At 38.3% G+C, this 26,458-nt stretch overlaps 1 long non-coding RNA gene across 1 annotated transcript in view; it reads left to right on the top strand.

Moving 5' to 3' along the window:
• Nucleotides 1–24,411, top strand: part of LOC131383074 (uncharacterized) — a 47,965-nt gene extending 23,554 nt beyond the window's left edge. Inside the window, exons 3-4 of the long non-coding RNA XR_009212799.1 lie at nucleotides 954–1,016; nucleotides 23,894–24,411. This is a non-coding gene — a long non-coding RNA (uncharacterized LOC131383074). The remainder of the gene's footprint in view (nucleotides 1–953; nucleotides 1,017–23,893) is intronic.
• The last annotated feature ends 2,047 nt before the right edge of the window (nucleotides 24,412–26,458 follow it).

The raw sequence follows: 26,458 nt of genomic DNA, 5'->3' as shown, positions 1-26,458 counted from the left end.
TTTTTTTGAGTTACATGTGTTAACTTTGTCCATGTGTAATTAGCGTCTACAGTTTTGTTTCTTGCTTTTTTTATTCTACTTAAACCCGTCAAGAACATTTCCTCCTATAGCTACAAAGTCTGTCATCGTCATCTTTATCATCACCACATGGTTTTAAGATTAAATGATAATCTGAAAAGATGAAAGAGCAAATTTACTTAACCACTTTGTGGAAACCATCCTAAAATGCAGTAGAAAGGTCCTCATCCTTTTTCCCAAAGGTACATAGGTCTGTTGGTTTCTATTCAGAAGAGCGAGCCTACTTTTCAGGAAGTGAGTTGCAGAAATACCAGGCGCTCAGTCAGTTTACTGTCCAACTCAGAGACAAGTTAAAAAAATTTTTTATTCCGAAAACAAATAAACTATTGCAGAAAATTTGGAGAGAAAAATCAGTTTTAATTTCAACATTGATACTACCATTGTATTATATCTCTTCACTTTTTTTTTATTAGTACATCCTCCTTCCCCAATTTGGTTTCTTTTCATTCCCTGTCTTTTGTTTTTTAAAAAAGTGGAATACATGAAAACATTCTTACTGTAAAATATTAAAATAATTATCAAGTGGGTAGAAAACAATAAAGTTTGCTTCTTTCTAGCACACTCATCTCCCTGCTCTAGGGATAAGTTATTGCTGTTTGGTGAGCATAATTCCCATTTTATTTCCATGCGGTTTCATATATACTAGTATATTCGTAGGACAATTATATATTGTCCTATGAATAGGATCATTTGTATATTATTGTGTATCTTGCTCTTCCAGTTTGCTGTATATCATAGAGCTAGTTTCCTGTTAGTATTACATTATTCTCTTTTACAGCCATTTAGTAATCTATAGAAGGAATTATGTCAGAATTTAAGATTATTTCCTCTATTGATGGACATTTAAGTTTCTTTCTTTTTTTTTCCTGTAACAGACAATGCTGCGATGAATACAACAGTGCATTCTTTTTTAGAACAAGTGTAAGGATTCCTATGTGGTAAGTCTGTTTAAAGTGAATTTCAGGTTCACGTGGTAGATGTGTTAAGTTTGAACGATGTTGCCAAACTGTCTTGAACTTATACCCTCTGTAATAGTATATTGGGATATTTGTTTCCTTTTATTCTTGTCAGTTTTCATACTATAAAACTGAAACATTTGACAATCTGACTGGAAATGGCTTTTTATTGTTTTAATTTACTTTTCTTTGCATTATGGTAGATATCTCTAACTGTCCTCTAGTATCGACCCTCTTCCTTTTAGTGCTTAAAGACTACATTTCCCAGCTGCCTTTGCAGCTTGCTGTGGTCATGTGACTTAGTTCAGGCCAATGGGATGAAAGCAAAGTGATGTATGGGCTTGCCTTGGTCTTCCCCTTTTCCTCTTTCCAGCAGCTGGAAAAGTGCTGACCAGAGCATTGTTGAAGGCCATATAGTAAGAATGGCAAAGCTTCCCTACCAGCCCAACTGACTGTTTTGTGGCGCAGAGCCCATCTATTACGTGAGAGAGCAATAAATATGTTTTTTTTTTCCTAAGAGACTGGAGTCTCACTATGTTGCCCAGGCTAGCCTTGAACTCCTGGCCTAAAGCAATCCTCCCACCTCAGTCTTCCAAGTAGCTGGGACTACAGGTGTGTGTCACCATGCCCAGCTCTATAAATGTCTATTTTTATTGAGTCCGTATGTGAGATCATTTTCTGGTAGCAGCTTACATTTTGTACTAAATTATACATGCATTTTTTCAAATGTATGGACATTTACACTTTTTCTTCCATGACTTGCTTGTTCAAACCATTTGCTTGTTTTCCAGTTAGGTTTTGCTTTTTACATATTTTAATGGGTATTCTTCAAATATTTTGGAAATTTCTCTACTGTTAAAATGTTACAATTTTTTTTCTCTTTGTCTTCAACTTTGTGGTGTCTTTCCAGAGAGAACAGTTAAATTTTTTTTTAAATGAGCATGTATTAAATCTTATAGTTGATTAATTTTTTAAATGAAGGAAATGGTAAGATACTATAAGCAGTTGAAAGGATAATCCAACAAACATATTTATATATCAGAAATATTGAAATCAAAGTGCAAATGGAAAAATAACTGGCTTTCTGCACAACGGAAGATGAAAATCAATGGAACCTTCACTGAATATAATTTATTTTCATGTTTATACAAGAATTATTTTGCATTAATATCAGTTATCTACAACTTACAGAGTTGTAAAGTAGCTCAAAGGCAATGATAAAGTTAGATTTAGATTACCTGTAAGAGTGTGCACTAAAAATGCATAGCTTTTTATTAGAGACACCAAGTCCTCTTTTCTGCCTATTCTGAAGTTCCTTACATTGTCACATTCTGGTTGATAGGTTACCTCCATCTCTGATTACTTACTGTATATTTGTGAATCTTTTCCTCACAAGCTACAGATTGAGCATCTCTATCTGGTACTATTTTTGTCTCCCCATTTTTCCAAATATAGTATTAGAAGAAAAACTGGTGCTTCTTAACTATAATACTTAGTGTAATTAACTTACCAAAACTGCAAGTTATTGGTCAACCACAATGACTGTTTGATCTTCATGACATGTTCCAACAACGTGAATGTATGTTTTACTATGCATTTTTTACTATGCATTCATAGTTAAAAAATGCCCTTGGAGGTCTGTGGAAAGTGAAATTTTAAATTTTAGTGAAGCCAACTCTGTAAATCTTATACTTTATGACATCTACATTTTATATGTTCTTAGAAAAAATTATTCTACTCTAGAATTATAATCTTTTTCTTTCCCCTAGTAGATTTTTTTCAAAAAATTGTCTTAATCCCTTTGGAGTTCATTTTGGAAAAGATGAAATAAGGGCTAATTTTATTTTACTTTTACAAACGGATATGTATTGTAGCACTAGATATTGAATAGTTCATCCTTCACTGATTCAAAATGCCAACATTTTATATAGTAACCACTCACATTTACACATGGATCTGTTTCTGGATATCTCTTCTAGTCCATTACTTATTTATCTTAGGTTGAACCATCAATAGTCTGTTACTTAGATATTGTTACTTATGAAAAATTTCAAGCATACATAAAATAGAGAAAGTAGTATCATAAATACAACATATCACTATCTCAGTTTCAGAAATTATCAACATTTCCTTACAATTGCTTACTGTATCCCTTTTCTCTCTCTCTAGTTGCTGTACTGTTTTAAAGTACATCTCAGACATCATACCATTTGACCCCTGAATACTTCCATATACAGCTCTGAAATAAAAAATTATGGCATTTTCCTATATAACTGTAATACCATTATCACCTCTGAAAAATTAAGAGTAACTCCTTAATGTTATTGAAGTTCCTACCTACGTTCAGGTTTCTCTGGTATAACACACTATTTAAAATATCTCTGTATCAACATACGATGCTTTTATACCTTGCAGGGCAAGTCTCCCTTGCATTATTCTTTTAAACACATTTCATTGTTCTTCTCGCATATTATTTTCTGTGCCAGAAAATTATTTCCAATCACTCTGTCAAATTTCATAACAAGTTCTGTAGAAATTTTGCTTTGAATTACATTAAATTTATAACTTCATTTGTGGGAGCTTTACAGTATTGACAGCTTTACAGTATTGATTCAATTCATTCAGAAACATAATGTCTCTCCATTTATTTAGGTCTTCTTTCATGGCTTCAGTAAAGAGTTAGAGTTATTTTTCATAGGCAGGTTACATTTACTTCTGTTTGCCTCCTCTGTGTTCTTCCATTTCTCTTGCTTTCTTTTGGATTGTATTAAAACTGTTTGGACTTCTATTTTAATTTATCTATCAACTTTTTAGCTACTCCTCTTTATATTACTTTTTATATTACTCTTTGTATTACTTTTTAAATAGTTCCTCTAGGGCTTACAACATGTTTCTTCAAATCTTCACAATTGGAGTATTGTACTACTACAACTAATGGGAGTTAGTATTGTGCTACTTTATGTGAACCCTAAAATCTTGCAACTGTATAGATCCAATTATGCCTTCTCATCCATTATGTATATAGTTGTCATATGTGTTGCCTTTACATATGTTGTGGATCACATGTCATGATTTTTAAAACCGTTTTTTGTAGTTGAAAAAAAGAGAAAAATGTTATGTTATATTTACCTAGATACTTGCCATTTCCAATGCTTGTCACTAATTCCTGAAAATCTAAATTTTCATTTCATCTGGAATAATTTTTTTCTTTAGCATTTCTTATAACATGATTTTGTTGGTTCTTAGCTTCTTTCTTTCTTTTGTTCTTTTCCTTTTTTTTTTTTTTTTTTTTTTTTTGAGACAGGGTTTTGCTCTGTTGGCCAAGCTAGAGTGGTGATGCAATCATGGCTCACTGGAGTCTTGAACTTCTGGGCTCAGGCAATCCTCCCACCTCAGCCCGCTGAGTAGCTGGGGCCACAGGTGTGTGCCACCATGCCCACCTTTTTTTAAAAAAATTTTTTGCAGAAACAGGGTCTCCCTGCATTGCCTAGGCTGGTCTTGAACTTCTGGGCTCAAGCCCTCTTTTTGCCTGGGCATCCCAAAGTGCTGGGATTACAGGTGTGAGCTACTGTGTCCGACTGTTATCTAAAAATATCTGTTTTTCGCTTTCATTCTTGACATGATGAATATTATAGAATTCTTGGTTGATAGGTTTTTCTGAAACATTTTAAAGATATTGTTGCATTGTCTTTTGGCCTTAATGATTTATGATGTCAGCAGTCATTCAAATAATTGTTCACTGTATATATGTGTCACTTGTATCTGGTCACTTTAAAAATTTTATCTTTTTTTGGTTTGCAGAAGGTTGATTATGATCTTCCTAGGTGTGGATTTTTTATTCTTTTGGGGATGCATTGAGCTTCTCAAATATATAAATTTACTTCTTTTATCATATTAAGAAAATTTTGGTCATAATTTCTTAAAATATTTTTTCTGCTCCATTCTCTCTCCTTCTTTTGTGCAACTCCAATTACATGGATGTTAAACCTTTTGATATAGTCCCACATATCACTAAGTCTGTGTTCATTAAAAAATGTTTTTCTCTGTGCTCTTCAGATTGTATAATTCTATTGATCTATTTTTAAGCTCATTGCTGCTTTTGTCCATCTTCCTCAATTTGCTGTAATTGTTTTCCAGATACTGTATTGTTCAGTTTTAGTATTTCCATTTGGGTTTTTTTTTCTGTAGTTTTTATTTAACTGCTGAGATTTTCTATTTATCATTTATTGTGAGCACATTTTCTTTTATACCCTTGAGCATAGTTATAATAGCTGTTTTAAAATCCTTCTCTGCTAATTTAAACATCTGGGTCATCTTGGGGTTGCTTTGTATTTATCAACATTTTTCATGAGAGTGAGCCACATTTTCTGTTTATTTGGGTATCAAGTAATTTTTTATTGTCTATTGGGCATTATAAATGCTATGCTATGGAGATCTAGATTTTGTTATAGTCCTATGAAGAACCTTGATGTTATTGTTTTAGCATGAAATGTATTTGGTTTGACTCAAATTATAAACATCGTGTCCTTGTGTCTTTGGTGACAGATTAAATTTCAGTTTAGTTCTTTTAGCCTTAGCTGGCTGCTGAAGTCTGTCCACATATGTGTGGTCCAGGGGTTAGGCAGGGATTTAAGTAGAGTTTATACACGAAAGTTAGGGCACTACCTCTGTGACTCTCTCTTTTCTGGTATTACTGCCTCATTGTATAGTGGCTATATTTGTCCTGAACTCTGTCTTCTAGGTTTTTCAAGTCAGAAAGACTGCAATTTTGATGTTTTAGTCACCCTAAATGGCATAGACTGAAGCCTGCTGTCAGGCTTGAAGCCATGAAAATGTGAAACTCACCCAGTGTCATTCCTGTATTTTAACTGTCAACTCCACTCCAAAATCTACCTGCTTTTGGTCTTTTCCCAGTGCCCTCAAATATTTTTTTTTTTTTTTCATATTTTGTCCAAAGGTTATTGTTTTACCTGTGGAAGGGTTGGTTCATTTAGAGCTTACTTGGTCATTATCAGAAGAAGCTGGAATTCCATATTTCTTGTTTGGTTAATTGCTAGGCTACCCTTCCTTCCCTTCCTTCCCTTCTTTCCCTTCCCTTCCTTCCCTTCCCTTCCTTCCCTTTCCTTCCTTCTCTTCCTTCCTTTGTTTTAGGTTTGATAACCTTCTGAAGGGAATTTCCCCCCATACAATGTTTTGCCACTGGTTTTTACTGATATAGAAAAAATATTAAATTTTGTTCATAATATTGTATCTGGCTACTGTACTAAACCCTTTTATTAATTTTAATGATTCATTAATCTGTGCTCTTGGGATTTTTCTAGAAAAGTGTCATAATATTTACAACTGAAGATGTTTGTCTTGTTCTTTCCACAGTTTATACTTTTAATTTTTTAATTTGTTATTCCATTGACTAGGACTTTTAATACAATGTTACCTCTAATACTTCACCATTAAGAAGGATGTTTGTGTAAAATTCTTGTAGATATTCATTCTTGAATGAAGCTTTCATTTTTAAATTCATAAGATTATATTAGTTTTGATTTATGGGTATTGAAAAGTATCAAATACTTTTCCTTCATCTATTACAATGTTCATTTTTTCCTCATTAATCTATTAATATAGTCCTTGCATTCCTGGCATAAACCTCACTTGATTCTCATGGATTAATCATGAAATGCATTGTTGGGTTTCATTTCACAATGTATTATTAGGGATTTTTGTTTCTATATTCATGAATAGAGTGGATCTACAGCCTAATTTGGGGGCTGTTCTTGTCTAGTCAAGTACAGGGTTATGTTAACTTCATAGTTTAAGTTCAAAAATTTTTCATCTATTTTTATATACTTTTATAGTTGATGTACCACGGCAATTATCTGTTTCTTAAAAATTTGGTAGAACTTGCCTGTAAAACCATTTGAGCCTGGAGTTACTTCTATTAATAAATCTTTGACGCTTCTTACAGTTGTTTGTTTATTCAGGTTATCTACCCCTTAGTTGTGCTAATTCTAGTATACTTTATTTTCCTTGAAAATCATCAATTTCATCATCATCAAATTTATTGGCATAAAATTATATATAATAATATCTCGGCCAGGCGCGATGGCTCATGCCTGTAATCCTAGCACTTTGGGAGGCCAAGGCGGGTGGATCACCTGAGGGTCAGGAATTCCAGACCAGCCTGGCCAACATGGCAAAACCCCGTCTCTACTAAAAATACAAAAATTAGCTGGGCGTAGTGGTGGGTGCCTGTAATCCCAGCTACCTGGAAGGCTGAGGCAAGAGAATTGCTTGAACCTGGCGGGGTGGAGGTTGCAGTGAGCCGAGATCATGCTACTTCACTCCAGCCTGGGCAAAAGAGCGAGACCCCGTCTAAAAAAAAAATCATATATAATAATATCTCATAAATTAAAAATTCTCCCCCAAATTTGTAATATACTTTCTCATTTCTAATATGCTTTATTTTTGTTTTGTTTTTCTCTTTTTTCCTAATTATATAAACTTATCAGAGTTTTGTCTATTTTATTGGTCATTACAAAGAACCAGATTTGGATATTACTAAATAACTACTCTTTTTCTTTCATTTGTTTATTATTAAATTGATTTCTGTTTTTTAATAATTCTTTTCTTCTATTTTCATTGAATATTTTGGTTATTCTTTTTTGTAGCTTTTGGGTTATTTTTATCCTTTCTTGTTTTTTATTAATAAATTAATGTTTTAAATTTTCCTGTACTATTTTGTTTTCATGTACAAATTTTGTGTGTTCTTAGTGTCACATATTTTAAAGTAATTTATAATTTGTTTTGATTGCTTCTTTATCTAGTTACTAAAAATAGTGCTTAAAAATGTACACATGAATAAAAATACATGTATTCTTTAAATATCCTTGTTATTCATTTCTAAATCGATTGCATTTTGGACAGAGTGAATGAAACCTTCATGATTTCTGCTTTTTATAATAGATTGAATAAGGTTTTAAAAGAAAGTAATCTGTTTTGGCAGTGTGATGCCTATAACTAATCAATAAAACTTATTGACTAATTTTAATCTGTATTGTTATCTCTTTTTGTTTACTTAGTCTGAGAGAAGTAGATGAAAACTATCCTATTATGGCACAGTGTGGTGACTCACACCTGTAATCTCAGCACTTTGGGAGGCCAAGGCAGGAGAATCGCTTGAGCCTAGGAGTTCAAGACCAGCCCGGGCAACACAGTGAGATCTGTCTCTGCAAAAATTTAAACAAAATTAGCCAGGCGTGGTGGCTCACACCTGTGGTCCTAGCTACTCTGGAGGCTGAGGTGGGAGAATTACCTGAGCTAGGGAGGTTGAGGCTGCAGTTACAGCCTGGGTGATTTAGCAAGATCCTGTCTCAAAAAAAAAAAATCGATGATGTAGCATGGATCAGGACTTCATTCCTTTTTTTTGGGTGAGTAATATTCTACTGTGTGGATATACTGTGTTTTGTTTATCCATTCATTAGTTGATAGGCATCTGGGTTGTTTATACTTTTTTTTTTTTTTTTTGAGACAGAGACTTGCTCTGTTGCCCAGGCTGGAATGTAGTGGTGCAATCTCGGCTTGCTGCAACCTCCACCTCCTGGGTTCAAGCGATACTCCACCTCAGCCTCCCGAGTACCTGGGACTACAGACGCCCACCACCACACCTGGCTAACTTTTTTTGTATTTTTTAGTGGAGATGGGGTTTCACTATGTTGGCCAGGCTGGTCTCAAACTCCTGACCCCAGGTGATCCGCCTGCCTCAGCCTCCCAAAGTGCTGGGATTATAGGTGTGAGCCACGGTGCACAGCCTGTTTATATTTTTTAACTACTAAGTAATGCTGCTGTGAACATTAGTGTACAAGTTTTTGTGTGAACATGTTTTCATTTCCATTTCACATATACCCAGGGGTGGAATTTCTGGGCCATCTGATAACTCTATGCATAACTTTTTTTTTTTTTTTTTTTTGAGACAAGGTCTCACTTTGTCACCTAGGCTGGAGTGCAGTGGCATAAACATGACTCATTGCAGCCTCGACCTCCTGTGCTCAAGTGCTTCTCCCACCTCAGCCTCCTGAGTAGCTGGGACTACAGGCATGCACAACCATGCTCAGCTAATTTTTAAAAACTTTTCTGTAGAGATGTAGTCTCACCATGTTGCCCAGGCTGGTCTTGGACTCCTGGGCTCAAATGATCCTCCTGCCTTGGCCTCCCAAAGTGTATGCTTAACTTTTTGAGGAACTGCTAAACTGTTTTTTAAAGTGGCTGCACCATTTCACATTCTCATTAGCAGTTTATTAGGGTTCCAGATGTTTTCATATCCTTGATTTTCATTTTTTTGTTCTGTCTTGTTTTTCCAGATTTTTTATTATAGCCATCCTAGTGGGTGTGGAGTGGTATCTCGCTGTGGTTTTGATTTGCATTTTCATAATGATTAGTGATGTTGAACATTTTTTAATGTGCTTATTGACCATTTGTATATCATCATTGGAGAAATGTCTATTACAATTCTTTACCAATTTTTCAATTCAGTTATTTGTTTTTTAGAAGAGGTCTTTAGTTCTTTTTTTTCAATATTGTTTTAGCTATTCTGTGTCCCTTGCATTTCCATATGCATTTTAGTATCAGCCTGTCAATTTCTACAATTTCTATAGCTGGGATTTTGACAAAATTGCACTGAATATACAAATCAAGTTAGGGAATATTGCCATCATAACCAGATTAGTCTTCTAATCTGTGAACACAAACTATCTTTCCATTATTAGATCTTCTTTAATTTTTTTCAATAATGTTTTGCTGTTTTAAAGTGTATGAGTCTTGCTCTTTTTGTTTAATTTATTTCTAAGATTGTATTCTTCTTCTTCTTCTTCTTTTTTTTTTTTTTTGAGACGTAGTCTTGCTCTGTTGCCAGGCTGGAGTGCAATGGCGCAATCTCGCCTTACTGCAATCTCCACCTCCTGGGTTCAAGTGATTCTCCTGCCTCAGCCTCCCAAGCAGCTGGGATTACAGACCTGTGCCACCACACCCAGCTAATTTTGTATTTTTAGTAGAGACGGGGTTTCACCATGTTGGTCAGGCTGGTCTTGAACTCCCAACCTCAGGTGATCCGCCCACCTCAGCCTCCCAAAATGCTGGAATTACAGGCATGAGCCACTGCGCCTGGCCGATTGTATTATTTTTAAAGCTATTGTAAATGTAATTGATTTTCATATGTTAAGCCAATCTTACATTTCTATGATAAATCTCATTTTGTCATATTGTATAATTCTTTTTATATGTTGCTGGATTCAATTTGCTAGTATCATATTGAGGAGTTTTGCATCTATATTCATAAGGAATTTTGATCTACAGTTTCATTTTTCAGTAATATCTTTGGTTTTGGTACTGGGATACTACTAACCTCATAGAATAAGGTAAGAAGGGTTTCTTCTTTCTTCTTTTCCCTCTCTCCCTCTCTCTCTCTTTTCTTTTCTTTCCTTTCCTTTCCTCTTTCTTTCTTTTTCTTTTTCTTTCTTTCTCTTTCTTTCTTTTTCTTTCTTTCTTTTTCTCTTTCTTTCTCTTTCTTTCTCCTTCCTTCCTTCCTTCCTTCCTTCCTTCCTTCCTTCCTTCCTTCCTTCCTTCTCTCCTCTTCCTCCTCCTCCTCCTTCTTCTTGCCATGTTGCATAGGTGTCTTGCCATGTTGCATAGGCTGCTCTTGGGCTCCTGACCTCAAGCAATCCTCCTGCTTCAGCCTTCTAAAGCATTAGGATCACAGGTGTGAGCTATTGTCTAAATTCAAGGTTATTATTGATTCATAAGGACTTATTCTTGCCATTTTGTTCATTGTTTTCCAGTTGTTTTGTAGATCCTTTGGTTTTTTTTTTTCCTTTCTTGTTGTTTACCTCTGTGCTTTGGTGTTTTTTTTCCTGTGGTGTTGAGCTTTGTTTCCTTTTTCTTTCTCATTTTTGTATCTGCTGTAATTTCTTTCTTTGTGGTTACCATGGGGTAACATAAAGAGTCTTATAATAGACTATTTTAAGCTGATAACAACCTAACTTTGGTTGTTTACAAATACTCTAGACATCCCCCCTTCCCCTTACTTTTGTTGCCTTAATTTATATCTTTATCTATTGTGTGTTCTTTAGTCACTAATTGTAGTTGTTCTTTTTGACCATTTTGAATTCAAACTTTCATACCAGAGAATTGAAAGATTTACATAGCACCATTATAGCATTAGGGCATTCTGAGTTTATGAATTTACCTCTACTGGTGAATTTTATATTTTCATGTGTTTTCATAATTGTAATTATCATCCTTTGTTTCCAGTTGTAGCACTTTCTTAAGCATTTCTTTTAAGTTCAGTCTACTTGTTATGAATTCCCTCTGCTTTTGCTTGTCTGGGAAATACTTAATTTGTCCTTCATTTCAGAAGGATAGTTTTGCTGTATATAATAATCTTGGTTGGTGGACTTCTTTTTCTTTTTATTTTTTTTTTCTTAGGGTCTCACTCTGTCACCAGGCTGGAGTGCAGTGGTGAAATCTTGGCTCACTGCAACCTCTGCCTCCTGGGTTCAAGTGATTCTCCCACCTCAGCCTCCCAAGTAGCTGGGACTACAGGTGTGCACCACTACACTTGGCTAATTTTTGTATTTTTTGTAGAGATGGGGGTTTTATCATGTTGCCCAAGCTAGTCTCAAATTCCTGGCCTCAGCCTGCCTTGGCCTTCCAAAGTGCTGGGATTATAGGTGTGAGCCACTGCACCTGGCTGACAGTTTTTGTTTTTTTTCTTTGAGCACTTTGAAACATCTCCCGGCCTGCAAGGTTTCTGCTGAGAAGTCTGCTGATAGTCTAATGAGATGCTTTTCTCTCATAGCTTTTAGAATTTCCTCTTTGTGACTTTTTTTTTTAGTTTAGAAGCAGAGGTTTAATAGGCAGAAGAAAGAGAAAGGAGAACAGCTTTCTCTCTACTGAAAGAGAGGGGCTTCCAAGAAGAAAAGGCCAGCCAGTGGCAGAATTCACTGGATTTTGTAGGCAGGCTTGAAGGGGCAGTGTCTGATTTATGTAGGGCTCACAGATTAATTCCCTGAACTGTGAAACTTCCCGCACATTGCATACACAAGGAGGATAGGAGACATGGTGGTTGCTTACAGGAAAGGAAGAAATTATGATAGGAAAGTTGGAGATCCTGTGGCTGACACACCATTGGTTCGTCAGAGGCTGGGGTCAGTCCAGAAGTCTTCGGATAACACCAGCGGGTAGCCCCAGCCAGAAATCCTTAGTTGCTCCAGGACCTCTTCCAGCCCCACGTGACAGCTATGTCCTCCATGAAATGAAGCTGGTTCAAACATGGCCAATATGCCCAGCAACTTGTGGGTACTGGGGGATTCTCCATGTTCTCCTCAGCAAGCCTCACATCCAAGTCTGTAAGAATGGCAGCCATGCTAATTGTATTCTTAAATGGCTGGAGGATGCCTGTTGTTGATTTGATTTGGTTTAAAATGGAGGCTGAGAGCCCTAAAATGAAAGGACGGAGTTGGAGTTCTGTCCTCTTCTCACCGTTTTGATGAATGTTGTACTTTAGGATCCTGGATAATTCCCCCATTATGAAGCAGCTTTGTCATCTGGGGTAAATACCCAGGGTTCATCTTCTCATGCCAAGAAAATTTGGGACAGAGACATACACGAGGAGTTTAGGAGCAGAGGTTTAATAGGAAGAAGAAAGAGAAAGGAGAACAACTTTCTCTCTAGTGAGAGAGAGGGACTTCTGAGAGGAAAAGGTCCCTCTTTGTGACTTTTGACAGTTTGATTATAATGTGCCTTGGAGAGGATCTTTTTGGGCTGAATCTAACTGGTGTCTTTCAGCTTCCTGGTTCTAGATATCCGTATCTCTTCTAAGACTTGGGAAGTTTTTAGCTATTATTTTGTTAAATAGGTTTTCTGTGCCTTAATCTTTTCTCCTTCTGACACCTCTGTAATGTGAATATTTATATGCTTAATGGTGTCCTATAACTCCCATAGGGTTTCTTATTCTTTTTATTAGTTCTTTTTTTTTCCCCTCTTTCTCACTGGGTTGTTTTAAGAGACCTGTTTTCAAGTTCAGAAATTCTTATTTTCTGCCTGATCTAGTCTGTTGTTGAAGCTCTCAACTGTATTTTTTATTTCATTTATTGAGTTCTTCAGGTCCATGATTTCTGTTTTTTTTTCTTTTTTTTCTTTTCTTTTTTACGATAACTCTCCCTTTGTTGAATTTCTTATTCAGATCATGAATTGCTTTCCTGATTTTATTGAGTTGTCTGTATATTATTGTATCTCACTGATATTCCTGAAGATCATTATTTTGAATTCCTTTTTGGGTATTTTGTAAATATCCATTTCTTTAAGGTCTGTTACTGGAAACTTATATTGTTCTTTTGGGTTTTTTATGTTTCTTGTGTTCCTATGTTGATATCTGTGCATCTAGTGGAACAGTTGCTTTTTCCAATTCTCTAGACTTACTTTTATAGGGAGAGGCTTTCCTGTAGATGGGTTCTAGATTGATTGGGCACTGTGTTAGCTTTGGCTCTGGGTGGACTCAATACTGTGGTCTCTGTGTTTTTTTTTTTTTTTTTTTCAGCTATAATCTCACCAGTAATGTCTCTGATTGCCTCAGTGGTCTAAACTGCAGAAGTTTGTGATGGCAGTGGCATGGTTTTGCTGGAGGGTGGGGAGTCTGGGCAGGTTTTAGGTCAGGCATGTTTGGGCATGGTGGGCCAGCAGACTATATGGTGGGCTTTCTAGTGGGGGCTTTTCATGCTGCCAGCCTTGCTGTCAAGCTGGGCACATACAGGTACAGCAGTCTAACCAGCTATGCAGTGGGCTCTCTGGGAAGGTAGGACCACTGCTATACTGGCTGTACAGCTGGGCATGAGTGCATGCTAGTGTGGCAGGCTGGTTGGTCTCTCTGTGAAGTTGGGCTGCTGCTTTGCTGGCTGTCAGGCTTCGCATGGGTGTGTGCAGGCACAGCAGGTTTGCCAGCTGTGCAGCACAACTCTGTGTAAGTGTGACAGGCTGGCTGCCTGATCAGTGGCATTCCTACTATATGGGTTCACCTGTTCCCTGGGATTCGGGTGGCAAGGAGTGCTCTGTGGGTTTGACCACCAGAGTCTCCATCATTCCATTGGTTCTAGGTTCCGTGCAGCTGGGGTTGTGGTGTCACAGTCACTTATGTGAACATGTTGGAATGATAACAGGGTCTCATGGATGGAGAAAGGCAGTGGCCACTAGCCCCTAGGGCAGGATGCACTCTAGCAGTGTGTCCAGCTTGAAGATGGTACCATGTCAGAGCAGCTCAGGTTGTGGGGATAGGTGGTGCACAACTTGGGCTCTTCCTCCAGGGCAATGCAGCCACAGAAACTTCCAGAACTCCCCAAACTGGATTCAGGGCCTGTGAGGACTGAGAGACTCTTTTCTAGCAAGAACTGCTGGTGTCTGTAGTGGCTATGAGGACCACTAGGGATCTCCAACTTACCTTCTCCCTGTAAGAAAAAGTACCCCCTGACTCCTAGCCAATCCTGGTGGGAAAGACAGTGCTACAGATGCAGGGTGTGCCACTCCTCTCTCTATGATGCTATCCTGGGCTTCCATGCTCCATGGGGTTTTCCTATCCTTAGGTGCTCTCCAACATACTCCTTAGTCACTCCAGTTGTTTATTCATTGTTTTGGTCCCTTTTTGTCAGGGAGAAAAAGTGCCAGGCAACTCTAGCTAACCATCTTGCTGACATCAGTGGTATAATGACCATATCTTCTTGATGGATTGACTCTTTTATTATTTTAAAATGTCCTTCTTTGCCCCTAGTAACAATTTTTGTCTTAAAGTTTGTTTTGTGTAATGTGAGTATAGCCACTCCAGTTTTCTTTAGATTATCATTTGTTCTATTTGTGTCTCTGAATTCAAAATATGTCTCTTGTAAATTACATATAGATAGATCATATTTTTATCCATTCTGATGATCTCTGTGTTTTGATTGGCATGTTTAATCCATTTACATATAATGTAATTGATAAAACACTATTTACATCTGCCTCTTTGCCATTACTTCTTTCTTTCTTTTTTTTTTTGAGACGGAGTCTCACTCTGTCGCCCAGGCTGGAGTGCAATGGCAAAATCTCGGCTCACTGTGACCTCTGCCTCCCAGGTTCAAGTAATTCTCCTGTCTCAGCCTCCCGAGTACCTGGGATTGCAGGCACCTGCCATCATGCCTGGCTAATTTTTATATTTTTCAACAGGGTTTCACCATGTTGGCCAGGCTGGTCTTGGCCATTATTTCTTTGTATATTCTTTCTGTCTGTTTCTCTTCCTTCTTCTCAGATTCCCAGTATGCATGTGTTGATATGCTTGATGATTTCCCTTATGTCCCTGAGGCTTGTTTAGTTTTATTCATTGCCTTTTCTTTCTGTTCCTCAGACTGAATAACCTCAGTTGAACTATCTTCAAGTTTGCTGATTCCGTCTTCTGTATGCTCATATGTGCTGTTTAACCTCTTTAGTGAAATTTTCAATTCAGTTATATTTTCTTTCTTTCTTTTTGAGACGGAGTCTTGCTCTGTCATCCAGGTTGGAGTGCAGTGGTGTGATCTTGGCTCACTGCAACCTCTCCCTCCCAGGTTCAAGTTATTCTCCTGCCTCAGTCATCCAAGTAGCTGAAACTACAGGCACCTGCCACCACTGTCAGCTAATTTTTGTATTTTTAGTAGAGATGGGGTTTCACCATGTTGGCCAGGCTGGTCTTGAACTAGCCTCAGGTGATCTGCCCGCCTTGGCATCCCAAAGTGCTGGGATTACAGGTGTGAGCCACCACACCTGGTCCAGTTGTATTTTCTTAACCTTAGGATTTCTGGTTGTTCCATTTTATAATTTCTATCAATTTATTCATATTGTCTATACAGTGAGATATTATTCTCATATTTTCCTTTAGTTCTTTACCCATGGATTATTTTTTTTTGAACATATCTAAAATAGTGATTTTAATGTCTTTGTCTAGTAAGTCCAACATCTGGCTTCCACAAAGGTAGTTTCTATTACCTGCTTTTTTCTTGTATGTAGGTTTTCTTTCTTTTTGCATATTTTAAAATTTTAATTGAAACAGAACACCGTATAATATTAGGTGTCATCTCTGGGAATCAGATTCTTTCTTCCCCCTCCGCACTCCATGTTTTGCTGTCCTTACTGTTTGTTGTTATTATTGTTTTCTTTTGATAGTGACTTTTTTGAGGTAATTCTATAATGTCTTTATTCATCATGTGTGGTCACTGATGTCTCTGCTCAGTTAACTTAGACATCAGCTAATGATTACACAGAGATTTCCTCAAATGACTAGAACAAATAAGTCTCCCATTCTGTGCTAAGAGGCTCTGTATGCATATTGAGGCATGCCTTTAACACTCAGCCAGGGATGACAACTCTTGCTTAGTGTTCACTTACTGTTTGTGTAGGGCCTCAAGGTCAGCCAGAGGTGATAGCCTAGGGCTTTCTCAGATCTTTCCTGAGCATACCCACAGCCCTGTACATGCACATGTTTTTCTAGACTACTGTGAGTATGTTGGAGTTTTAAAAAAATCCCCATGGATATCTCATTTCTCAGATTTACCCTTTAAACATTTTGGTTGGAATATTGTTTGTCCCAGCTGTTAGCCACCACCCAGGCAGCCACCATATTAAATAGTCACTGCTGTTTGTTTCTGACAAATTCTTCTGGAGAAGAGGCTGTTTACACTGGGCTAACCCTGATCTGGGTCAAATAAGATAAGTGTTGTGAATAGGGTCTTCCAGGGAATGACCAGACAGGTTAAGTAATGATAATTCTCTGGAAGCATGGCCTTGAATGAGCTCCAAGCTGGTTCTGCCTCCCACATAACCACCTTCCCTCCTGCACCCCACTTCCTGCCCAACCCCAGGGCGTCTGGCTGCCAGGCTGCTGGTTTCGTATTTTCAAGGCTACTGCTGAGCTGAGGAGGGTCATGGAAATAGGCAAGTTAAAACTCCACAAAACTCCCTGTTCTTACCAAGTTTCAGCCAATTTTCTTGAATAAATGCTCCTGGATTGCTGTAAGCCTTTCATTAATTTTAGAGTCCTGAGAAAGTCGATTCTGAGAATTTTTGCCATTGTTTTAGTTGATTTTATGGAGGAGAGAATGTTCAGAACTCCTTACTCCTCCATTAGTACTGATGTCACCCTGAATGCCTTTAAATTTTAGCACATTGTATCTCCTCTGTATGACCACAATTAATCAGTATTTCTCTCTTCCTCTTATTCAGAATAAGGGATAAACTAGGTATGATTTTACTTTCTCCTTCCCCAGGTCTCTGCTACTTTCCTTGCTGAAACTACTTGGGATTTTTGTTTCTTCTAGATTCTATCAATAAAACAACAATTATTTAGGCTTAGTTACACATTTTACCAATTTCTATGGATATAATAGTTTCTTGTATCCCATGTCTTTTTATTTGCTCAAGTACATTTTCTAGCATTAATTTCAGTGAGAGTTTATGGCCAAAGAAATATTCTAAGTCCTGCAGTCTGAACATGTTTTTATTTTGTCATAATACTTAAATAATTGATTGCATATAGAATTTAGGTTCAAAATTATTTTGTCTTAGAACATTGAAATTATTTCTACACTGTCTTCTTTTTAATATATTTTTGTGAATAATTTCAAACACAAGAAATAGCTATAGCAGTGTAAAGAACTCCTGTATATCCTTCATTCAGATTTGTCCCTCTTTGTCTTATTTCCCACAATTGTTTTCTTATTTTCTTTTTCAGTTTTTTCAACTTATCTTTTTATCTTTTGTCAATTAAATTTTTTTTTCCTGAGTGATTTGAGAGTAAGTTGTAGACATCTTTCTCCTTTACAGCTAGATACTTTGGTGTGTATTTTCTAAGGACAAGAATATTCACTTATATATTTCAGTATGTATTTTCTAAGGACAAGAATATTCACATATATTTCAGTGTGTATTTTCTAAGCACAAGAATATTCACTTATATAATGTCACACCATATTCAAATGTTGCCAATTGCCCTATAATGAACTTTTTGTCCATTTTTTTTCTGGCCCTGAATGTATTTTCCATGTCTCTTTAATCTTTACTCTTTGTTATTCTGGATCAGTTCCTCATTGTTCTTTGTCTTTCATGACACTGATATTTTTGAAAAGTACAGGCCAACGTTTTCGCTGAATATCTCTCCATTACATTGTATTTTTATATCCATTGTTGGCCGGGCACGGTGGCTCACGCCTGTAATCCCAGCACTTTGGGAGGCCGAGGCGGGCGGATCACGAGGTCAGGAGATCGAGACCATCTTGGCTAACATGGTGTATTTGTATTTTTCTACTAAAAATACAAAAAATTAGCTGGGCACGGAGGCGGGCACCTGTAGTCCCAGCTACTCGGGAGGCTGAGGCAGGAGAATGGCGTGAACCCAGGAGGCAGAGGTTGCAGTGAGCCGAGATTGCGCCACTGCACTCCAGCCTGGGCAACAGAGCGAGACTCCGTCTCAAAAAAAAAAAAAAAAAAAAATCCATTGTTGCCAGTGAGAATGTGGAGGTAGACGGGCTGAACAAGAATGTATTTAAGTCGGCATAACCCATCCTCACTCTTCAAAAGCCGTGGAGATAAACAATCTATTTTTGGAATATCCAGTACCTAAACTCCTGAAGGCCTGTTCAAGCTCAGAATCCTTGGAGATGCCATTTAATAGCTTGTTTTTGGGAATTTACTACTTTTCTCAAATGAGGAATGAGTTGGGAAAGAGATCTCTATGTGATTGGAGTTATCCAAACCAATCTCTTTCCAATTCCCACATTAAAATCTTACTTCTGAGAGGGTATATTGCCGTTTTCCAATCACACCTACAGGCTGTCAACAGCTACTATAGTCACAATATATTAAAGACACCAATGGCCACAATATATCACCAGCTATCACTGTAAACCATGATAGAATAAAAAAAGATTTAGAATTCAATGTCTTCACTTTTATGAAGAAGAGGCCTTGGGAGATGAAGGGCTGGTGAAGGCACATAACTTGTTAGTGCCACAGCCACATAACTTCTTAGGGTCACAACCACATCTTGAATTAATATTCTGATTTATTATTTTAACGTGAAATGATCCATCAGTGCTAAGGAAATCCCTGTATCCTTAGCAATGGCAAGAGTATAATGACCACATTAATTAATACTGAAAAAGTGGGGAGGGAGACATAGTTCATGTCTCCAGGACTAAGATACTATGATTCTGCCAGCCCAATTAAAAAGAGTGGGTGGATGATAAGCATGAAGTATCATTGGATGGACCTCTGTGAGGTCAGGAGGGAGACTGCATGGGGGTGTATGAGGTCAGGAGGGAGACTGCAATTAATTTATTATTCTAAGAGCATCTTAGCTGTTGGCACATTGAATTAAGAGGCCAGTAACAAAGATGTTCTTCCCAGTCAGCAGCCACAAATGTGAAGGATTAGTGGTCTTTAATTCAGAGGAAAGACTCTAGCCATATAAACATAGAGATTTATTACTCACCCAGTGATGACTGCTATGAAATCCGGGGTCAACATCCTTCACTACATCTGCTTTTGATCAGCTCTGCAGAGTTAGTATTTATGTCAAGAGTTCTTAGCCCCAAGCTAAGTGGGGGTAGGGTATGGGGTGGAGACAGTGGATAGATAGAGGAAAAGGGCTCAGAGAATTCAGAGATCAGAAGCTTAACACTCAAATACAGGGCTCCATCAATATCTGCCCAGGGGTTTTTCTGATTACACATTTACCAGCCTAATATATGAGTTGAAAAGGATGATGTGTTTTAATGTCTGTGAAATAAGTCTAGGTATTAAATAAGGCAGAGCATTGCTTTACAGTTGTAGGGAAAAAATTCTGTGCTTTAATGGAAAATGATGCCACATCTATAGCATATCCTTCTGGGGTATCAGGTTCTATACTATTCATTGTCTTTGAGCTATTTTGCAGCCCTTTCTAATTTGTAGGTAACTGATAATTATATAAATTATATACTGTCTGATAGTGATAATTGACTTTGTTTCCATTTGCAGTTCATCTCAACCTTCCTTTACTGCATATAATTTGTGCTTGTTTGATTTTTTCCTTTGGACCGGTGAAAACATCTGTCTGGTTCCCTCATCATATGAGTCAAATAAAATCTTTAACATGTGTTCATTTTTATATCAGTGTAAGAGTATGATATTACCTTTTCCTGAACATTATCTTTTAGCAAAAATCCTTCCAAATCCTGATTGTTTATGGAAAGATTCAGCCACTTGTTTTTCCTGTCTTTCCAAGATTTGGTTACCCAGATCAATTTTCTGGAGACTTTTAAACTAGAACTTTTAAATATCAGTCATTTAAAACAAAACACAGCTGAAATTCTTTCTAATGCCATTTTCTGAATTGTCGGGCTAATTAATTGGAAATCACAGGACTGTGTATCTAAGATAACTTCCTGTTTTACAAATTCTGCATCAAGGGTCTAATAGAAGTTCAGGGCTGGCAGTGAGACAGGAAAAGCCAGGAAAGAGAAAGTGGAGAAGGTGCTTTTAAATGCTCAGTGCTAGCATTTCACAGAAGGAAGGGCTCATGATCATGCTTAATGGAAGACTCAGACCTGGAACCCACTTCTTCAGGGACTTCCCAGTCCCATCCTGCTTCTCACAAAAGGAGGAGAGATGGAAGCTTTTACTTTTATGACACAATTGTCCTCATCCACAGACAAGATCCCCAAACTGTACAGTGCAATGCCTGTATTTCTGATGGTCTCAGGGGAAGATGGAGGGCCTGTACGTGGCTGAGAGATGAAAGCACAAGTTCCCCTCCACCTGCCTTCCATGTCCCTCATCCTGAGCTGAAGGTGGAGCAGGTGGAACCACAGCTGCTGAGGAGGACTATATTGTCTCTTTATCCCTAGCTGTTTTTCTCATGAGCTGGACGGCCCATGATTTTGAATGACCCTGGATGAGTCACATAAATTCCAAGTCTCTCATTTGTAAGATGCGAGGGGTGCAGATGATCTTTAAGGCTTCTTTCTACTCCGACATGGCAAGAATCCACGGTCAAGCCTTTTGGTCTGTTGAAGTGTGAAGTAAGCTGCTAATCATTGTGGCTTTCCTGTCGGTTGAATTGGTTCAGTTTGGTCATTTACAAAGGAAAAGAAGGCACTTCTCAGTTTGATGTATTTGTATATGTGAGTTCCTTGGATCCAAAGTAGAGTTTGCCTGGGACATTCCTTGGGATTCTTTCCCCCTTTGGATGGATTGCCAATTCTACATCATTTGATTACATTTCTGCCTCCAGAAAAGCCTTCATCATGGAATGTTAGGCACTGATGAAGAAATTTTGGTCAAACCAAGAACATTCAGACTTAAGAATTTTGTCAAAGATTGTTGAAACTTATTTCTTCCCCCAGTGCTCTTAAAGGTCATAAGATCATTATGATTATTAATTATGGGCCTTTAGAAGTACCAGTAGAAGTTAACTTGACATTCAATTTCTGTTTGGTTTTGTTCCAAAATAGAATTCAAGCAAAATACAATAATTAAACAAATTTCCTATATATAAAATTTTCATCCCTCAACCAATGGACACAATGACAGTTAAGACTTAGTAATTCCATGCCTTTGAGTACAGCTTTTTACTTTCAAAGCATTTTGCATCTATTACCTTACTGAGTTTTAAAACAATGTTGGCAGCTGTTTTCAGTTTTAGGTGAAACTCCAAGAGGTTAACTGACTTAGTCAGGGCCCCACATCTGTTAATGAAAAAGTCAGAGCTAAAACCCACTCTCCTGACCCTTCATCTTTTCCTCTTATATGGCACCATCTTACTTCCATTAGTTAGGAAAGAAGTTTCTCTTTAATCATGAAACTCTTTCCCTTCTGAAGGACAGTAAAGGTATATAATTTCTGAAAAAAAAAAAAGAGAACAAGATATAGATGATTTGTAATTTATTACTTGGATCAACTTCCATTTTAGAAAAGACAGAAACAAAAAATATAGTTAATATTTACATTTTTTACAATGAAAAATATTTACATCATAGAGAAGTATAAAATGGCATATAAAACTCTAGGACAACACAAACAGCAAGGACTACAAGTTCAGCAAAAAATTATCTGTCCATTTTTTTTTTTCCTTGTAAGTTGAAGTGTGTCAGGCTAACTGTTGTCTAACCATTTTGCTAATTTAGCCAGTTCCTGCTTCATCTTTTTCATTTGATGGCTTTTTCAAAAGGGCCTTTATTTAGTGCAATTAGTAATTGATCTTCCCACCTCACTCTTTTGGGTTCACCTTTGATCTTTAGGATACCTATTACATTACTGTGGTTCAAGTCATTGGCCCCTGTGGTTCCCAGTGGGTAGGACCTCTTACTTAAAAGAGCAGTTGTGTTCATTTGCTAAAATCCTCCACATCTGGGCAGTAGCAAAGCTACATTTCAAAGAATAGGCTATTTTGTTCAGCTAAGTCTTTCCATACAGAATATTTGTGTTGCATTCAAAGTCTAGCCCTGTATTTTATAGGACCAAGGCCCAGAAAGGCTGTCATTGCACCAGTGACAGAACTGGAACCAGAACCTAGGTCTTCTGTCTCCCCATGCAGGGACCTCACCCTGGTGTCACACTGCCCAGGATGGATGTGTTCAGGTCAGGGAGAAAGGTCTCTTCTGAACTGAGACCACACTGCCTGTCTCTGTGTGTGCTGACTCACTGGTGAGCAGGGCCTGGGTCAACAAATATTTCTAGAATTCCAGGTTGAAGTCTACCTGGAGGTGGAGAAGTAGGAAGCAAGAAGTTTCAAACAGATGTGGCTATGGGCTAGCTGGATAGTCTGTCCCCCACTGCCAAAACACTTGAGGAGCCATTTGTGAAGCTGTCTGCTCAGTAGATTCTTAGCAAACCCTGGCCACTTGGGCTGTTTTTCTTGCTATTCACTCTCAGCCTGGAAGTTAGCAAAATGGAGAGAAGATGCCACTGTCAAGGGAAATATCTGCCTTTGATGTGGTATATTCAGGCATTGGCAAACCAAATCACAGGCAATTAAAAATTAAAGTCAGAAACAGAAAGGACAGAGTAGTTCAGCAGAGAAACAAGTTTTGTTGAAATAGCACCTGTTAATTGGAAGAAAACCATATAGGTAGCATTTAAGAGGACCAAATTTTAAGGTCAATATCTGTCTATCAGAGAGCTTACAGCTTAATTTAAGCACAGCACTTTCCTATGTCTACGTACACGAATAGCTAACATACTTTCAAGATATCCAAGGTGATTAAAAAAAGAGTGCACCAGAAAAAAAAAATCCAACATGAAGAATGATAACAGAATCATGGTGATAATTATCACAATAAAAGTAGAGGCAGAACTTGAAACACCGAAGTATGTCAAAAAGTATTTACATATATGAAGTTAGAAACAGCACAACATATATAAAGTGGGTGCGAAGATTTGAACATTTCTGAATTATCTGAAGACTATGAGAAGGAAGAGAAACTCTGTTCTATAATGAAGCTAATTATGGAGATAAAATACTGTACATTTAAATATTGTACACCAAATAAGAAAAAAGTTTAAACAAAAGAGCTAAAGTATCAAATGTATAAAATCCAATTGCTTTAATAAACAGGCAAGATCATCCTGGGCTGCCGTGGAAGTTTGCAATGTTCAGTTGGGCAGAAAGGAAGTATTAAGAAGAAGGGAACCAGGCACCTCTCCTTAGTATTCTTTTCCCAGCAAAATGCTATTTTTACTAAATTGCTGAAATATGATATAAGATTCTATACTCTTTCTTACAAAGAAAGCTCTCAAAATTATAGACTAATTAAAATTCCTTGGAACCCCCTTTTTAGATTATCAACCAAAGAGGCCACGGGATGATTTTGTGCTTGGTGGAGTCTGGCGTAACAGACTAAAGTAGTTATGGATTGTTGGAGAAAAACTGTGGTTGAAGGCACAGGTATTCTGCACAGGAGGGGTCCCTTTGGTCAGCACCAAGAGGCTGCATGTGTGGCCAGGGCCATGGGAGGCCCACAGAGACCACTATGCTCTGGGATTACTACCACCCAATGGAATGCCGCTCTGGGGTCGCCAGGTTCTGCAGAAGACTTCTCCCTCATACTATGGTCAGCAGCCTGGTGTGGACAGGCTGGGGGCTGTGGGCACTGACGATCAACACCACGCGTATTTGAAGAACCCTATGTGAGTGCCTCAAGACCCGGAAGGACACCTACACAAGTGGCTATTTCAGAAAACAGCTGGAGAAATCAGACTTCCTTGAGGGCTCCTCTCCAAGTGGGGAGGGACATCTTTGGTTGATATTAAGTTAATATTTCGATAGGAAGACTGGAGGCTGTGTCTCAATATAGAAGCGGCCAGTTCCCGTGAGTTTGTGTGCCAGTTAACAGCATATTTTCTTGCCAATTAATATAGTAGGACATTGCTCTGTTCTGTCTCTACCCCTGCTGGGTGACAGCTCATGTGACACCTGTTTTAACATGGTCCCTGCACAACCATATTCCCAGAGACATCACTCCATTCTATATGAACCCTGCAGTAACACCACAGAAAACACAGGTGCTGATTTTCTCTTCAACACAGTCTATAAACTCTTTTGGCAACAGAACCACTTAGAGATTGACATTTTTACACTGATCATTCCAGAGCGTATACACTGAACTCAAATGGCTTCGGTGATGGAAACTCTGTAGACCCCTGATCATTCATGGGAAATATTGGTGGGGGATCTTCTCTCAGGGTCTTGGATGGCCATGGAACTGGCTTGCTTACTTTTGGCTAAACCATAAACTGAAGAATTGGTTAAGAAAAAGATGAGTTATTCTATATTCTGCCATAAACACCAGGCACTCCGTTTCTCTGGGTGTCTCATCGCTTATTGGGGATCTAATCCCAGATTCCACCAAGCCATGCACTGAAGGGAAGCCAAATGGATTCCCTCTCTGAAAGGAAAGAGCATTTCTGGAAGCACTTGCTGGTCTTCTCAGCATGGGGGAATTGTAGCCCTTCTTTGTTCACTGTAACTTTCTGCCCGGGTTTGGTGGGGAAAGGGTGGGTATCAACTCAAGCCTGAGCCAGAACATCTCTTTAAATCAACAAAATCCAGTAGGCCTAAAGAAAAGTGTGTTTGACTTACTGAAATCAACAGAAAAGTTACTGAATTATAGAAGCACAAAGTAGGACACCTGGTCTTCCCCTTTGGTTTTAAAGACCGGGAAGCAGAGTCCATCCCTTTGCATTGTAGTTGGCTGCTGCCCTCTCCTGAGCTGAGTGTGTCACAGGCCTGTGCTGAGGAGTTTGCTGTGACATGTCAGACCTGAAACCAACAGGAAACCCTAGACACTTTGCTTATGACCATGAAGCCAAAAAACAAAAAAACCCAAAACATTTCTTTACCCGTAGGACCTAATAACAGTGTTTTATGAGACTTAGAACATAAGCTAAAACTAAAAATTTTTTAAATGTACATTTTTTCCTCTGAAAGGGAACCTACTAAGATATATCTGTCAAAGAATCTATTTAAATGAAAGGCACCAGGAGTGTTTGACAGGAAAACAAAACTGTCACACAGGTTGACAATATTTTCGATGTTTTCTCCCTGGGTGTTGTTTTGCAGAGGTGAGCTGTGGTAGTGATCAGTGGGCTGCACTGAAAGAAGTGTCGGGAGGCCTTGGGGGCAGAGGGAACGGGCAGGGACATCGGAATGGAGACAAAAAGAGATGGAGACAGGAACAGGGGAGGGAGCCAAGGGGTCTGGGCGTGAGGAGCCGATAAGAGAGTATTGAAAAATAAAGAAAACAGAGAACAAGGGAAGGGGATGCAAGAGAAAGGGGTGGGGAATCGTCAGGGGACACCACAAGGAAATGGGACTGTGCTAGGGAGAGCTATGGCCAAAGGAACTATCAGAGCTGAAGGACTGGGGTCAGATTCCGTGAGGGGTCAGAGTTTGCTCTGGAGCTTTGGAGGCCATTTGGTAACACGCCAAAGAGCAGCAAGAAGGTAGAAGACTCTGAAGCTCTCCTACCATCTGCTTGGTACCATGAGGAGATGTGAGCCAGGGGCTCCGTAAGGATGTGAACATGGCACACACAGAGACGGTGACTGACCTGTCAGCCCAGGAAAGCCCCTGGGTTTGGGGAAATGACTTCTTTTTGGTAAGAGGCATGAGGGTGGACAGGGGGCTCTGGCAAGGGTCAGGTTGGGCATGTATGTGGTTGGGAAACCTTAGGTGAGGAGCCGGGAAGGCCTCACATTGGGGGCTTAGCACCAGATGGCCTCACCAGGGGTGCTTCTGTCCCAAAGCAGAGTTCAGGGGAAACAACTTTTTAAAAGTCATAGGAAATGTACAACAGTTAGCAAAATGAAGACCCTTGCCTTTACATTGAAACAGAAATGACTAA

Source organism: Hylobates moloch, unplaced genomic scaffold, assembly GCF_009828535.3.
Source record: "Hylobates moloch isolate HMO894 unplaced genomic scaffold, HMol_V3 SCAFFOLD_3, whole genome shotgun sequence".
NCBI classification, from domain to species: Eukaryota; Metazoa; Chordata; class Mammalia; order Primates; family Hylobatidae; genus Hylobates; species Hylobates moloch.
Note: the sequence above shows the minus strand (reverse complement) of the source record. Positions and strands in the feature narration are given on the sequence as shown.